General features: G+C 36.1%; 1 protein-coding gene across 9 annotated transcripts in view; it reads right to left on the bottom strand.

The window, feature by feature from the left end:
* MYO6 (myosin VI) overlaps positions 1-13,399 on the bottom strand; it is a 145,867-nt gene that overhangs the window by 94,394 nt on the left and 38,074 nt on the right. The window lies entirely within an intron of this gene.

The raw sequence follows: 13,399 nt of genomic DNA, 5'->3' as shown, positions 1-13,399 counted from the left end.
TCTGTGTCTCCCTCTCTCTCTTCCCCTCCCCAGCTCATACTCTGTCTCTATCTCAAAAATAAATAACCATTAAAAAAAAAAGTTATATGCAGATTTCCAACTGTGGCAGGTGGTCAGCACCCTTAACCCCCAAGTTTTTCAAGGGTCAACTGTAATCTGTAGAAGCACTAAGTAATCCATAGAAGGCAATCAGTACCCTTTCAGAGGTTATTAGCTAACTTTTCGTTTATTCTTTGTTTAAAGGTAAGAAGCATATCACCAGAAATCTCCCTGGGGAGCAAATGTATTAAAGGCTAGAGTGACAAATAATACACATCCATATTCTTCCTTCTTGACAACTCTAGTGATAATCCCAATATAACAATCCTGGGCCATAAACAGAACCGGTAGGCCCATACCACAAACTATGAGTCATCACCTACTCCTTTACATTCAAAGATTACACTTTAAATATAGCCATGATACATAACAGTGCCTTATATTTTACTGTCTGGGGTATTAGGAATTGAGTACTAGCTAAAGGTAATTTACAGTTGTGCTAAAAGAACAAGATATCAAAAAGGAAGAAAGGAGCATTAAACAGAATATGCAGAATCCTTTTAAGTTTGCCTTCTACATTAACTTACTCCATTAATTACTTACTTAGCCTCCTATTATGTACTACATAGATCCAGGTGCTGGAGCTATAATGGCAAGCAAAAGGACACAATCTGGCCTCATGTTGCTTTTTAATAGGAAAATAACCACCTGAATAAACCAGTAAACAAAACTGGCAAAAATCCTTGCCCTCCAGGATCTTATATCCCAGTTGGGGGTAAGAGGGTGGCATAGATGTATCAAATTTGCCTTTTAAAAAGACTACTCTTTCATCTGGCCAGGCCCTGGGCTTGCTAATGAAAATAATGTTATGTGTACCTTTGGCACACAAGCTTTAAACTGGCAGCTACTCTAATCTGTATCAGTCTATCCTGAAGGCTATTAGCTTCTCAGGTGTGCAGATACTGTGAACACTGAGCACCAGGTAACAGCTGGCCATGGCTGGTGCATTCTGTGTGTACCTAAAACAATCTTTCACTGCCCATATCAGTTCCATTACGAACGTCTTTGTACAATGAAATTCTCAAAAACATTTCAGTAGCGTTCCCTCTAGTTAGTAAGTTACCTTTGAAAAGGTCTTCCTAGAAAACATTTCCAAGTCAAGCTTGTTCTGCTAGTTGTACAAAATACAGGAATTATTTAATTGCTGTAATATTGGATTATGCATCATTAAACATTAGTACTGAAATTTATTGCTATTATCTTGCTTTATCAACAACAAACATTCATTAACAATGGGGAGAAAAAACCTACCACAAAGTCCGAACTCATGACAAAAAAATAAGAAATTATCTCAAGATAACAATATCTAAAAACTACTTCAATTTAATTAATATCTTCACTCATTTATTTTTTCAATGAATATTTACCAAGCACCTCTTACATGCCAGTCACTGTTACGGGTTTAGATATTGATGAGAAAATAAGAACTCCAAAGTTTCTCAATCTACAACATTATAAGAAAGACAAGAAATGTCTAGGTCAGCTATGACACTCTGGTTTTAACAGTAGTAGGTCCAACTGATCCTGTGATCAGTCCTGATGACTGACCATCTTTACCAAAGTTATACTGTAGTTCCAAATATAGCCTCAGAAAGCTTAATATACTGATTAATATTTAAAGCTAAGTCTATTACCACTTGATTCCTAGACATAGGTTTAAACACCAAAGGTAACTTCAGCTTAACTAGTATAGCTAAGATTAACTTGCAACAAAAAAAGAGGGTTAAAAAAAATTAAAAGCAGGGGTGCCTGGGTGGCTTGGTCAGTTAAGCATCTGACTTTGGCTCAAGGTCATGATCTCATGGTTCATGGGTTTGAGCCCTGCATTGGCTCTGTGCTGACAGCTCAGAGACTGGAGCCTGATTTGGATTCTGTGTCTCCCTCTCTCTCTGCCCCTCCCCCATTCATGCTCTGTCTCTCTTTCTAAAAAACTAAACATTAAAAAAATTAAAAGCAAATATTGATAAATTCATATCGTTAGTAAATATTTAAAGTATTTATAAAATGATTTGAAAACTGATACCATCTGGCAAATCACTCCAAATGCATATTACTATAATTATGAGAGTTGGTTATATGATTTTCTTTCAGATTTTCAGAGAAGAAATCATAAACTATACTTCAGCTATAAACTCTGACCTAAATTACTATCACAAAACAAATTTGAATTAGCCATAATTTAAACAATATGTGTAGATAATCTATACTAAAATAACCTAGCCAAAATGTAGACCATTCTAGAGAAAGCCCTTGTATTCTTCAGAGACTCAATATCTCAGTTTATTTCAGAAGCTCAAAATTTCTCTTACAGATGGTAAAATACCTAAACAAGATATTAATTTATCCCAGGTGATTTAGATTTTTCATACCCCGTGACTAATCTTGTTTATTGTCCAGTGATTACATCCAGAACTTACCTGGTTTTGTACTGAGTGCTAGATTTAAAAGTTATTTCTTAAAAGTTTGTTGGTCTTTCAAAAAGGAGTTTGTAAAAGATTAAAGACTAATTCATTTTCTCCACCACAGGATAATGTTGATCTCCTATTAAGTGGTTAACGAAATTTTAACTTGGTCTTCAACCAAAAAGAAAGAAAGGCCTTTTCTTCCTGAAGGATCCTCCTGTGTTTAAAATGGCCCCATTCTGCTCAAATTGAAATATTCTACAGTTTAAATCCCAGGCCTTGAGTCAATATTAGATTTTTCAGAAACTAACAGATCTATATGTAAGCAAACCACAACCTGGATGGTACACTATTAACCAAGGTAGTAAGAAGCCTGAACAATCCTGTCTTTTAAATACATCATTGACACTGTGAGCATCTTAACTCTCCTAAAATGTGCATAATAGAAGTTGATTTTCACCTACAAGCAGCAAGGTCATTTTAAGAGCTGACACTGAATCTGGGACACCTGGGTGGCTCAGCTGGTTAGGCGTCTGACTCTTGATTTCAGCTCAGGTCGTGGTCTCACGTTCGTGGGTTCAGCCCCACATCCAGCTCTGTGTTGACAGCACAGAACCTGCTTGGGATTCTCTCTCTCCCTCTCTCCTTGCCCCTCCACCATGTGTGTGCATGCAAACGCGAGCACGCGCTCTCTCTCTCTCTCTCAAAATAAATAAACTTAAAAAAAAAAAAAAAGAGCTGACCCCAAGTCCAATCTAATGCAGGCCACATAGTTCTCCTGAGACAGGAATTCATTCAATGGAAAAAAAAACAAACTCAAATGCTATGACCAGGAGGAATAAACTCTGAGAGACACACAAATTAAAAAGGAAGAGTAGAAGGTGTTATTCTGTTATAATTTCTATCACTCATAAATGAGATAATAAAACCTAGGATATTCAATAAAGTTTTCATATAATCCATAACACTAAGGTTTTTTTAACATCACTAACTTGGGTTGTGTGTGCATGGGTATAGCACACGAAAACAGGAACCGAAGACAATTTTCTTCTCATAGCTGGTATGGAATTCAATTCAGTTAGCCAAGGGAAACAAAATTACTATAATGTTTCACGGACTATTCACTATTCAGCAGACATTACACTACTATAATATGTTATCTCATTTAGTTTTTACAGCTCTGGGAGGCAGCTACCATCGCCATTTGGAAACTGAGGTTTGGAAGTTTAGGCAAATTGCCCCAACAAAGACAATTAAGAAATGAGTATAGAGAGAAGATGAGAATCCTGTGTGACCCCAAGTCCAAACTTGTAATCACTGCACTACATAACTCTGCCTAATCAAGCTTCTTGTCTGCACCACTGGTTTATATTTGTCACTAGATCTAGAAAAAGACCTGGTTGTATAATGTTATGTTGTCCTAACCTATTTTGTAATGGCATAAGAAACAAACATAATTTAAAAGATATGTAAAGACTTCATGAAAAATCTTATTACTTCTTTCATAAACACTAAAATGTTCATTATTCCTTACTTGTAATTTGGATTTGGATTTAAATTCTTTAATATGTAGACTACAAGAAGTTCTTTTATTTCCTTCACACAAGAAATTCTTGGCTTGAGTGGTCTGTGCTAAAAGGTAAACATGATGATATGAGTACTTTTGTCTTCCAGTTAACTCTGTATTTAAATAACTAGCTGAGGGGCGCCTGGGTGGCTCAGTCGGTTAAGCATCTGACTTGATTTTGGCTCATGTCTTGATCTCATAATTCATGAGATCAAGCCCCACAATTGGCAGATTTTCAACAGGGCATACATTTTGTTTTTAACTTCTAATTAGTCATAGAGTAAATATTGCAAACTCCTCCAGACACTTGAGTTGTTTGTTTTTTTTTTAAAGCAAGTGTAATAGAATCAACAAGTTTTTTTTTTTTTTTTTACAAAATTAGTCCTCAACCAGATGACCTAGGATTAATGGGTAGAAGCCTTAGAGTCAACCATATTTTAATAATATTTTCTAACCTCTGCAGATAACAGTAATTTCACTAACTTTGAAAGAACTGAAAAATATTAATGGACTTTAGGGAACAATTTTTCTTTCTCAACTACCAACCACCAGCAGAACAGGTAACCATCACAACAGTGAAATGTTAAGTCTTTGACAAATCCATTCTGAAACAGCTCCTATAGAAAATACTGACTGATTCACTTCATTTCAGTTCTTCTCACTTTTATAATTAGAAGAACTATACCTATCTTGTGACTGTAAATATTAACTATTTGAAGTAGCAACAGAACGATGAGACTGCATAAGTACTTTAACAATATGCCTTTATACAAAATGTAATTTCTTCAGCACATAATGTCACATACTTATAGGGAACTGTTTGGAGAGAATAAAATCTCAAGGAGACTTTGCACCATGAAGTAGCATCATTACAAATACATTCTGCAAGGATTTACTGAATTCCTACTATGTGCAAGGCACAGCCTCAGAAAAAATAAATATATTTCTCATCCTAAACAAAAAACAAAAGCACATCTTTTTCCTACAAAACAGAAACACATGTAGAAATATAAACCTAAAAATTCCTAAAATAACGAAGTTATCTCCCATTGTCATTAAAAGAATTCAAACATTATCTCTGGTGGGGGGGGGGGCAGTGGTGGAAGGAAATAACTAAGTGATAATATCCCAGGTACTCAAACATCTTGGGGAGAGGGGACAGTCAGGAAATAAGTGCCGTACAATGTCTCTATAAAAACTGTAAAGTGGGCAAAGTTAGTTTAAACCACCTTCTCCTTCCTTATCTTTTCTCCATCTGAAGAACACTAACTTAGGCGCAAAAACCAGGCAAAAATCAAGACATAAGGTCCCTGAGATGAAGATTCAAACCCCAAACTACAAACTTTCCTTTTTAGTTAAGTAAATTAGGGAGGAAAAAACCAAAACAAATATTTTCTTGCTTTATAAAGAAGTCTACATTTGCTTGCATTATTAATTCCCTAGGACTAATACTTTTTTAAAATGTTAATTTGAGGGGCGCCTGGGTGGCTCAGTCGGTTAAGCAACCAACTTCGGATAAGGTCGTGATCTTGTGGTTTGTGAGTTCTTGCGGTTTGTGACATTTAGCTATGTCATCATGGAAGTTTAGAGCATCCATTACGAAAGATCCTTTAAGCTTGCAGCTTAGAGGGAGAAATAAAGAGGGGTGTAAAATGATCAGGAATCTGAAAGACAGCAGTTCTGGATGGTAAAAACACTTGCTATACCTTTAAAATCCTGAAGAAAAGTAACTTTCAAGCTGGAATTCAGTGTGTGTGTGTGTGTCTGTGTGTGTGTGTGTGTGTGTTTAGTCTGTCATTTAAGTCTGAAGGTGGAATAAAGACCTTTTTTTTGACATGAAAAGACTTCATTATTCTATACCCAGGAGAGAGCAGTGAGGAAAGCCCTAGAATGACAGCCAGGCAGCAAGTTTACAGAGCGCAACCATGTAAGGAGGGGCAAGGGTAGAGGGAAGGGCAGGACCGTGTTGTAGGTTATAAAAGCCTTTTAAAATAGTCTATTTGGCTATTTAAAAAGCCTGCTCTTTTATCACTTCAATAAAAAATGTAATATGAAAGTGCATCTTTATGAAGCACTGTTAGTATTGAATGGGGCTTATGAGAAGATTGTGATTAATACTACTTTAATGTGAAAAATTAAACTGAAGGAAAAAAGCAGGCTCAAACCAAGAGTGTGAAGAAATTCTTCCTTCATGAAGAGTACTCAGTAATTCTAACAGATTCTATTCTAGGATGGTAATTCTTGTGAACTGAGACTAAATTGTAGCTGAGCTGAATTTTAATTGTTGAATAATCACTGTGTAATTAAGTCCAGAAAATGAATGAGATTATAAAAATAGTAACTGAGTACTTAAATTACTCTGACTTGAAGTTTCTGGACTCAATTGACCTTAATAACTAAGGACTTTATAAAGTCGATACTGTTAAAATTCAAGATTGAATTTTAGTGTAGGTGGAAAGCAGCAGCTTTAAAGGAAACCATTCACAGCTGCGTTGGTGGTTTAGGCGTGAAGGCAAAATGCCCAAAGTGTGGTTGCAGAGAGGGTTTTCATTGTGAGATCTACTTAAAAAAACAAAACAGTTTGCTTATTTTAAACTCTGTTTAGGGAAACAGCAGCCCTTTAACCCTGTAAATACCATTCCTTTGAGATACTGTCATGCTTTATGAGTTAAGAAGATGTGTGAAGCTTTGGATCCAGTCATCACTATTTTACATTTAAGAGTGATTAATTTTGTTTTTGAAAGTTTACTATTTGATGACTTTCTTATGTGCCTTGACAAAACCACTGTAGTTTCATAAAACACTTTTTATGAAGGATCATAATAACACATAAATTGTGTTTGTCTCAAGTCTTGCTGTGAAAATCTAAAGTCCAGACAGATTTTTCTAACTCAGAAATCCCCATAATGGTGTTTATTTGGCTACTTACAAATCTTTTCATCAATATCTACTTGGACAAAAATCTACCTCTCACCTAAACTTTGCCAACTCTTAGGTAAAACTTTGTGTTTTTATCCATGTTTAGAGAATCTATTGTGTTACTCTATTTCCTTAGTTTTATTTATCCTACACATTTGTGTGAAATGCTAAGTTGAATGGCCAGCAATGAACAGATCTGATTTGAGGTATATGTACAGTCCAACAGATTATAACAATCAGAAAAATCTAGTTGCTGAACAATAACCTTAAAAGATGATTGCCATATTGAATTTGCTATGTAGTGGATTTATGAGACAGTCTCATAAATAATCATGAAATTAATAACCAGTTAACAATCTTTATAGATAAGGGATTAAATTTCTCATACAGTATTAATTTTTCTTCTAATTTTGTTTGAAACACCCAGTCAGCTACTAAAACCTACTCTGTTTATTTGTTTATTCATGCATTCAGTTATTATTTGTTGCTGTTTGGTATCTATCCCATTCTGGCATTCATTCTCTCTGATACTGCCCTAATTTTGACATGTTTTTTTCTCTCATCATACTGAATTCTTACATACTGTCTCTTCTACCAGAACATCTTTCCAGTTTAATTAGATGGCTGTTCACTGCCTGTGGAACAGAGAATTAGAGTTAAGAACCTTTACACTTTCACATGGACCTGCCTTTCCAGCTTCATCTTCCACCAAGTCTTTTTTTCTTCTTGTCCTTCACAAACTGCCCTCCAGTTTCAGTTTCACATTTTGAAATTTCTGCTTTTGCTACTTTATTTGTCTAGAATGCTACTCCCTAATTCTCTATTTGTTGAAATCCTTGGACTTTTCAGGATCAGCTTAAATTGCTTTCTCTAAAACCTAAGTTAAGTCTCCCTGGAGCTGACTTTAGTCAGGCAGCCAAAGTAATCCTGCCTTGATGTTCCCTTATAAGAGTATTTCACTTTGTCACATATTTATGTGTAACACTTTGGCCAGGGAAGAACAAAGATGTTTACCAGTGAGAGAGGGATAGGTTGACAGATCGGGGGAAAAAGCAATGCGAATACAGTAGATATCATCAATGTTTGAAATGTTCAAATTAATATATATTTTTTAATGTTTTTTCTTATTTTTGAGAAAGACAGAGTGTGAAACGGGGAGGGGCAGGGAGAGAAGGAGACACAGAATCCGAAGCAGGCTCCAAGCTCTGAGCTGTCAGCACAGAGCCCGATGCAGGGCTCAAACCGATGAACCCCTCTTTGTTTCTCCCTCTAAGCTGCAAGCTTAAAGGATCTTTTCGTAATGGATGCTCTAAACTTCCATGATGACATGGCTAACTGTTCACTGCTTGAATTCACTGTGCTACCCACACTGTGAGAACAGATGCAGTCTGGAGGCACAAATCATATAAAGCTCAGGAATGATCTAATACTATTTCTACTATTTATTTTAAAATGTGTTCCCCTGTTTTCTGTTTTCTCTTTCAAAAAGTTCTATAATTTTGATGTTGTACCTCTATGAGACTGCTACTCTCACATTCTCCTCTATTATCGATTTATCTCCTTATTCTACTTTTTTTGGGAATGTCCCCACTTGACCTTCTAATTCTTCTGCTGCAAGCTTTATTTCCACAATCACATTTTTTATTTCCTTCCATTATCTTTGTTTCCTTCTTATTGCTTTTTTTCCCCTACCATTTCTGTTCTCTGCCATGGAAAAGCTTTCCTCAACACATCTAGTTTTCTTTATACATATATATGTGTATATATATATATATATATATATATATATATACACATATATATAGTTTTCTTTATATTTCTATATATATATCAATTTTTTTAATTTAAATTTCAGTTAACATACAGTACAGTATTGGTTTCAGGAGTAGAGGTAATTCTCCACTTACATTCAACACCCAGTGCTCATCACAAGTGCCCTCACATCTAGTGTTCCATTCACATTTAGAAGATACTAAGGCTGGCCTAAACCTCTGCGTGCGATCAAGACATCACCTCGTACACTTCATTCTAAAGCAACTGGGCAGTATTCAACTTTTTTGTGGGGATGTTCCAACCATTAGCATCTGTTCATCTTCATCTCAAGTTCAGTTTTCCAGAGAACAAGGCCTCTGGTTTCTGGCAATTAATTAAGGACCTGGAGGCCTAACCTCTTCACATATAGCCTTTCAACCAACCCCACTGTATTCTGCCCTGAGGCTTCACCCTCACCTTTGTTAATAACTGAAACCTCCAAACCCTCCCTAGGCCTTTCAGGGATTCTTCAGTTTGATCATCCCTTTTTGTTGGTTTTCCTCACTGCAAGAACTTATAGTTTCCTCTGCTTCACTAAGTCAAACACTATTCCTCTATTCAAATTTGCTGAAATCCTTCATCTACTGTTACTTCTTCTAATCTCTTTGCCCGTGCAGATTTATTCTTTCTTTTATTCTTCTATTATCATTTTAGTAAAGTATCAGGAAAGAAAGAAGAGATAAATGTACACAAACAAGTGGCACCTGAATGGCTCAGTCTGTTAAGCATCTGACTCTTGATTTCAGCTCAGGTCATGACCTCACACTTGTGAGATCCAGCCCCACAACGGCTCCACACTGGGCGTGGAGCCTACTTAAGATTCTCTCCCTCCCTCTCCCAGTGCCCCTCCCCGACTCACACCCCGTCTCTCTCTCTAAAAAAAAAAAAAAAAAAAAAAGTATGCAAACAAGAAATTCAGGTTTAACAAGGGAAAACACTTTTATAGAATAATGCACTGTTATTTTCACCACTGCATGGGGAATACTTAACAAAGTTTGCTAATTTGACAATTTCACATTTGAAATTTTAATCACTCTTTTTTAAAAAGCCCCAATATTATATTAATACAATTATTCCATTCTTAAGAGATTTAACTTAATCTTTTTTTTTTTTTCAACGTTTTTTATTTATTTTTGGGACAGAGAGAGACAGAGCATGAACGGGGGAGGGGCAGAGAGAGAGGGAGACACAGAATCGGAAACAGGCTCCAGGCTCCGAGCCATCAGCCCAGAGCCTGACACCCCAAGATCTTTTAAATTTTATAATCATTTTGAGAGGTTTACAGAAATGCTCAAATGTATACAATAAATGAAAAAGCACAATAAGGGAAAATTTTAAGTGCCCCAAACTAGCACAACCATTACAACTGCTCATCATTCTTCACGCATTGTACCTACCACATGGTGGCAATCCCCAAAATGGCCTACAACTTTAGTATTTTTGCTTTGTTTCAATATTTTCATATGCTACATTCTAAATAAAGAGTCTTACAGCTGGATAAAAAACAGATGTAGAAATATTCAGGAAACTTCAAAGATGCTCTATCACTGAAAAAGGTGGAGAGAAAACACTTATTTTTTGGCATAGTGACAAAAATACATGTTTGGGATCTTAATTTCTATGGCATCAGTTCTTTTGTAACTTTGTAGGAAATACTTATATACTTCAACCTATCTTCTAGAGAATTATAAGAGTTTATTCTGTTAATAAAACACTGATAACCCATATCATTATCCAGGGTACCTCATTAATATCAATAAGGCAAAATCATTTAAAATGTGCTGGACTGGATCAAGCCATGAAATAAAACCATCTTAACCCAAAACTTCAAAACTTAGAATCAAATAAAAACAGGGGCGCCTGGGTGGCGCAGTCGGTTAAGCGTCCGACTTCAGCCAGGTCACGATCTCGCGGTCCGTGGGTTCGCGCCCCGCGTCAGGCTCTGGACTGATGGCTCAGAGCCTGGAGCCTACTTCCGATTCTGTGTCTCCCTCTCTCTCTGCCCCTCCCCTGTTCATGCTCTGTCTCTCTCTGTCCCAAAAATAAATAAATGTTGAAAAAAAAAAAAAAAGAAAGAAGAACAAGAATCAAATAAAAACAATGACTAGGGTATCAACTCTTCAGCAGAATATCAGAATTAACTGTTTTTAAAATATGAACAATCAATGACCCATGTTATTGTGTTCATTTCCAAACACAAAAACAAAGGCAGGGAAAAGTTAAGTGACTCATCCGTGGCCACATAACAAAGAGCACTAAGACAAGGATCCCCTTTGTCCATCCATTTGCTTTCAGTTAAATTGTGCCAACCCTTCTATTTTCTTTTAAAAATCGGTTTCTATCAGAGCCCACTAGTAGAAATATTTTGTCACAAGAAAATTGTTTTAATATATATTACTTAATAGTCATTTTTTTGTTCCCAAAAAAGTCAAGTATGTACTGCAAAATACATTGCTGAAAGCTATTTAGAAATGGTTAGCAGTTAGTGTAGTTTAAGAGAAATCTTTTTAGATGTTCAACCCAATTGCTTCTGCCTCAAAAGTTTTCAAATAGATTCTTTTAAAAAGTCAGGGTGGCAATAATTTTTTTATCAGTTTTACTTACAGAATTAGAAGAAAATTTTACTGTAATAACCAATACTGAAGAAGCTATGGCGGGACTTACAACTTTAAGCACTGCTGTGAAAAAAGTAAAGTGGTACTATACTTTTGAAAAGTAACGTGGCTATATACATACATCAAGAATCTTAAGAATGTGTAGACTTTTTGATCTAGGGTTACTTCTGGGCATCTATACTTGAGAAAATAATCAGAAGTTTATAAAAATATTGTCTTTAGTGGTACTTACAAAAAAAGAGGAAGGAAAAGAAAAAGGAGTAGAATATGAAGAAAACAAATGGAAAAAGAAAAAAGATACTTATAAATAAGCTAAATGCTTAATAATAAAGGGTAATTAAATTATACAGTACTGTGTAACTCAGCATTTGACGCATCATGACAGGTGCTGTGTTTTTTTTTTTTAATGTTAATTTATTTTTGAGAAAGAGAAGGAGAGGGAGAGAGAGCATGAGTGGGGATGGGGCAGAAAGAGAGGGACAGAGGATCCAAAGCGGGTCTGACCTGACAGCAGAGACAGCACTGACAGCAGAAAGCCCAATGTGGGGCTTGAACTCACAAACTGTGAGACCATGACCTGAGCCAAAATCAAGAGCTAGACACTCAACCGACTGAGCCACCCAGGTGCCCCAGAACAGAATTTACATTCAGTGAAACCTGGTGCTAGATTGAAGAGCCTAGCAAAAACATGAAAGGCATTACCTACTTTGAGATTGGTGACTGAAACTAGTTATCTAGATAGCAAGTGTGCCTACAAACCTCTCAGCATCTTCCCTCAGTTCATCAATTAAACTTTCTCCTAACATACAGAGTAACTTCCATCGTTGTTTTTGGTCAAAGTGTACACTGCATATGAAGGAATAACAAATTGCCTATCTTTTTTCATTTGTTTAATAGCATGGCAAACGCTATTTCTTTAGGTAGCTACTTTCTCTCACCTCCTTCAAGTTCATGCTTGGCAGCCATTCTCAACTACTCCAAGTTCCCCAAGTACTCCAGGATGATCGAATCTCCACACCTGCGCTCAAGGACTTCCTCTGACACCATTATTCCAGACCAAGTTTTGGCAGCACCTCTTTCTGAGGTTTCTTCTGCCCTCAGCCCAATCTCTTCCCACCACTCTTTCTCGCCTTTGTTGCCACTCTATCTCACATACACTCTTCCAACAGAGCACAAGACAATGTTATTACTTATTCCTTATGTTCCTTATGTTATTATGTTATGTTACGTTATTCCTTATGTTCTTCTCACTAAGCTAAAGCACCCTAGTGATAGGGATCATACCTGATTCATATATGTGTCCTTAAGTCAAGGACATAAAAAACCTTCTATAAATGTTGCATATAGAGAGAGGTTTAGAGTGCACCATGAGATAACTTACAGAAATTTATCTTGAATATTAGAAAAATATTCAACCAGGCATCAGAAGTAAATTTTTAGTCTTATATGTTTATGCCACAAAATACGAGCACAGTTCAACTTTTCTTATATATTTCATTTACCCAATATTTCCTCAAAAGAAAATGGTCAAGGAATCAATATGACATATATCTTAGACAGCCCTCATGCAAAAAATTCCATAACTTATCCTGAGAGCAGAGTAACCTTGATAATAAAATCCATTACCATAGATTCAAAAACTCTAAACAAAATATTAGCAAATCAAATCCAGTAAGAAATAAAATCTATCACAACCATATTTAGTTTATTCCAGGAACACAACTGTAACATTAAAAAAAAAAATTAAATCAATCAAAAAATACTCAAAATTATTATGGATAGCAAAAAATCACAGGAAAAGATGTTTGACATGATAATCATTGGATAAATGCACATTAAAACCACAGTAAGAGGGGTGCCTTCCTGGCTCAGTTGGTAGAGCATGCAACACTTAATCTCAGGGTCATGAGTTCAAGCCCCATGTTGGACGGACAGACGGAAGGAAGGAAGGAAGGAAGGAAGGAAGGAAGGAAGGAAGGAAGGAA

This window comes from Herpailurus yagouaroundi, unplaced genomic scaffold (genome assembly GCF_014898765.1).
Source record: "Herpailurus yagouaroundi ecotype Mexico unplaced genomic scaffold, PumYag 139, whole genome shotgun sequence".
Taxonomy (NCBI): Eukaryota; Metazoa; Chordata; class Mammalia; order Carnivora; family Felidae; genus Herpailurus; species Herpailurus yagouaroundi.
This window is presented reverse-complemented; position numbering and strand designations above follow the sequence as displayed.